Raw genomic sequence first — 4482 nt, 5'->3', positions numbered from 1 at the left:
CCTGCACCTGCCTAATCAGGCACTTTAATCCGCTGAGCTACCTGGCTGGCCATCTCATTCTACTTTCTGTCTCTGTCTCTGTCTGTCTGTCTCTCTCTCTCTCTCTCTCTCTCTCTCTCTCTCTCTCTCTCTCTCTCTCTCTCTCTCTCTCTCCTCTCTTCTCTCTCCTCACATACAGTGGGAACATTTCCATATTAATAGGAACCACCACCAAAGTTCATGCTCTGACCAGCAAAATCCATACTCCTTGCTGGTTGAGAGAATTTTAAGGTCAGGTACGAACAGTCAAATAGAAGGACTCAGTTCTGGGGAAGCCACCTGCTCCCCATGTTGTCTCTGTAGAACAGAAGGCAACACACCGTCCCCCACACAGCACAGGCCCTACTGCCCAGGCCCATCCCAGAGCCAATTTCATCTCTGTATACTTGAAGAATTAATCAAGATCAGAATGCAGCAACCCTGCAAGCTTTTGGGGAGCTCAGACAGCAAGGCTCCCAGCTAGAGACGCGGCTGTATTTCTACCAGGTCTCTCAATGTGCATGCGAGTGAGGGCAGAGACACCGTGTCTTCTGTTGGGAAAAAGGTTAAGTCATTTTCCACCCATAGATTTCCTGTTGATGTAGAGAAGAAATGTTGCTAATTCTAGAACTCAAAGACCTATCAGAAATATAAGGATCACTAGATTGAGGTCTCAGCGTCTCTCTTAGCTTTGAAATTTATTTGCTCTTGGCATAGACAATGAAAATATTCAGTCACTTGTCCAATACACGTAAGCCAGCCTATTTTTTGCAAGATATAATAACAAGCATCATCCAGGAAAGGCCCCCTCTATAAATGTGTTTGTCAGACTGCCTTCTTTATTAGAAATATGTGAAACATGTCTCCTAAATTGAGGGGAAAAAATGTTTGCTGGCCACTAAGGAAATGAGCTGCTCATTTCCTGATATACTTTGACAATGTTTATTTTTCAAATATTATAGTCTATTCAATTTAAATATGGAACATTACTTAAAAGATCATTTGTCAGTGGTAATGGACCTAAATTAATAAAATATGTAACATTTCTGAAATGGATGTTTCTTCTGAAAAACTCAGAACTTGTTTTTGACCACTTAAATTGGTCAAGAATATTTTACACACGTATATTCAGTCAGACTATAGCTTGCGGCCCCCGGACTACGCCAAGTTTCATATATATGGCATTTTACACGAGATACTGCTTTCATTGCATTTCAAATATCAACAGTAGGGCCAGCGAGATAGCGTAGTGGACTAAGCGCCTGCTTAGGCAAGTGCAGGGACCAGTGTTCAATCCCCAGCAGGACATGCTGTGCCAGCTCCAAGCCCAGGTGCACCAAGCCGGCCACAGAGACAAGGCCTGGTGGCACACACCTGTAATGACCCTGTACCAAATACATAAAAATAAAATAAAATATTAATGCCAAATATTTGCATTTGAAATCCATGAACTTATTGTATTTTAATAGTTTAAGTTGTAGGTTTTAATTTTTATTTATTTGTGTGTGTGTGTGTGTGTGTGTGTGTGTGTGTGGCCAGCTCAGCCCACCAGGGGGCGGGGCTGGCTGGCATGTGGTGCTGGGGGATTGAACCGCGGTCCCTGTTCCTTTGCTAAGTTTGTTCTAAGTAGGTGCTTTAGACCACTGAGCCATCTCACCAGCCCTAAGTTGTAGGTTTTTTTCTCTGAATGCTTTATTTATTTTATGTATTTAGTACAGGGTCTCACTACACAGATCAGACTCATGGTGATCCTCCTGTTTTCAGCCTCCCAAGCACTGGGATTATAGGTGGGTGCCACCACGCCCAGGCTCAATCATCGCCTCAGCGCACCTCGGGGGTGGGGCCCACATGGCATTCCGGGGATCGAACCCTGGTCCCTGACTGAACATTTTAAAGACTCACATCCAAGAGGCTAGCTCAGGGATAGGGTGATAATCTTGCATACACCATGTGCTCCATCTCCAACACTGCAAGAAAAATGTTAACTACAATAGAAGAATGAACTCACTGTCTTTACACTCTTTTAAGACCTCAATTTTGAGGGCTCACAACACTGTCATAAAATTAGAATTCTTCAAAATTACCTGGTGAGCTGTCTCTGTTTTGAGCTGTATTCTTTGTAGACACTTGGATCGGAGAGAAGAATGTACAGGTTTTTTAACAACAATCGGAGCCCTGTGCTGTGGTATGTGTGCTACAGATGGATGCGTTGTCACAAGCCTGGGACACACCGCACAGACCCAGCTCGGGATCAAAAGGGGACAGTTGAATAGCTAGGCATGTGCATTCAACAGGAAGTGGTGTGGTGTGACAGCTCTCAAGGCTGAGCTTCACTTACTCAGAGTGATAGCTTTCGTTCTCCAAACCAAACAATGTGAATTCAAATAAGGGCTGCTATCTTACTGTGGCTGTGGCTGTGTTAAATGCAAGGAGGTGTCACAACTCAGGATTCACAGTACCTAAACACAAGAGAAATATTAGGGGAAAAAGAACAGTCCCTCCAAATAGGTTGAGCATTTCAATGTGTAAACCAATTGACCGAATCACAATGCATGAATGGCCACGTGTGGGATACAGATATTCTTGGCCTCTGCCTGGGCACAGGATGATACCTGTAAGCCCCAGCACTCAAGCATTTGAGGCAGAAGGATCACTATGAGTTTAAGACCTGCCTGAACAGGGCTGGCCAAATAGCTCAGGGGATTAAAGCGCCTGCAAGCAGCTCAGGGGCTGGGGGTTTGATCCCCGGTCCTGCCATGTCAGCAACGCCCCCGGGGTGCACTGAGATAGCGATTGAGACTGGGTGTGCTGATGCACCCTTGTAATCCCAGCTCTTGGGAGGCTGTAAACAAGAGGATCACTGCGCGTCCAATCTAGTAGTGAGACCCTGAGCACCTTGTGTACCCTTCCCTGAAATACAGGAAAAAAAGAACTGCCTGAACTACATAGCATAGAAATTCTACCTACAAAGAGCCCAATATCTATTTTAAACATGAAGAAGAAAACCTATTTTGTCAATATCCACAATATTGTTTTCATATTTTCCTATGATTATGACAAAGGGGATTGGAGATGTTTCTGGTAATTTCAATCATAAGCGCAGCTGTTTTAAGAACTATACCTGTGGGAAGTGAGCGCAACAGTTGCACAGGGTGTGGGTCCCTCGTAAACAGTGCTGTTACTCTTGCAAAGTCCCGGTGCAGCAAGAAGTCGCTAATGGAATGGATGTTTCCCATGGGTACAACACAATGTAAAAACCACACAATGATCAATTAATCATATATATTAGCAAATATGTATTAGGAGAAGGGTTAGTCTTAAGACTTACACTAGAAAAAATTTTTATAGATAGAGTAACGTTTTAGGAAGAAAAACACATTAAAGAGGCTTTCTAATTTTTTTTTTTCATTTGTGTATTTGGTACAGTCTCACTATGCCCCTCGGACTCATGGTGATCCTCCGGTTTTCAGCCTCCCCCGTGCTGGGATTACAGGTGTGTGGCACCACGCCTGGACTTTGTTGCAGGCTCAGCATGGCTGGGGGGCAAGGTTGGGGCAGCATACAGGACTAGTCTTTGCGCTTGCCAAAGTAGGTGCTTTGTCCACCGAGCTATCTCGCCAGCCCTAAATTGCCTTTATTTTTACAACATGCAAGAGATGGAGGATGTAAAAGGAGAGGGGCAGGGAAAGTAAAAAGAATGAAAATGCATTATATACATGTACCAATCCCCTCAGTGAATGGAATAGTTGTGTACTGAAAACATGGTAAAGAGTTTTAAATAACATACATAAATGAAAAGGAGCTTGCTTTTGGACTAGTGGTTTTCTAGGGGCCAGTTTCCACCCTTCACACATCTTCCAGGTTTCCTGCTTAAAACTCAAGACCAGCATCTCATGCCAGTGCTTGCAAAGAGTAGAAATCCAACTGTGAGAACTCACAGAACAGAGACAGAGCGGGCTGCTGCTGAGGTCACTGTCACCTGGGGACAGCAGCTGTGTGTATCTTGTGGGGTACCGTGAGTCATGCCCTCTGTTTGCAACAAGCAAAAATAGTCACCCCACACCTGTGCAGTGCTAAATAGGAGCAGACCTCAGGGCAGTAAAGGTCTAAAGAAACACAAGGACAGATTTCCGTAAGACTTCAGGGAAGGACTATTTATGCATTATGACTTGAATGTGGCTTGTGACACAAGGGCTCATGGGTAGGAAACTTGGTTCCCCTGTGTCATGATAAGAGAGATAATGGGACTAATAAAAGGGGGGGCCCAGTGAGCTACATAAACCTTTTTGCTTTATAAGTTACTCAGTCCCGGGTAATGCATTACAGTCACAGAAAACAGACTGCTGAAGTACCCAACTACAGTACTATGGCAAGAATTTCTAGAACATTGTAGGCTCTTCCTGGCTCTGCAGATTGCGTCTCGCCCCTCCCGGTGTTCTCTACAGCCGCTGTGTGTATGAAGTA

The sequence above is a fragment of the Octodon degus genome, unplaced genomic scaffold (genome assembly GCF_000260255.1).
Source record: "Octodon degus isolate 3935 unplaced genomic scaffold, OctDeg1.0 scaffold00291, whole genome shotgun sequence".
NCBI classification, from domain to species: domain Eukaryota; kingdom Metazoa; phylum Chordata; class Mammalia; order Rodentia; family Octodontidae; genus Octodon; species Octodon degus.
The sequence above is the reverse complement of the archived record's forward strand: the minus strand, read 5'-3'. Positions refer to the sequence as shown.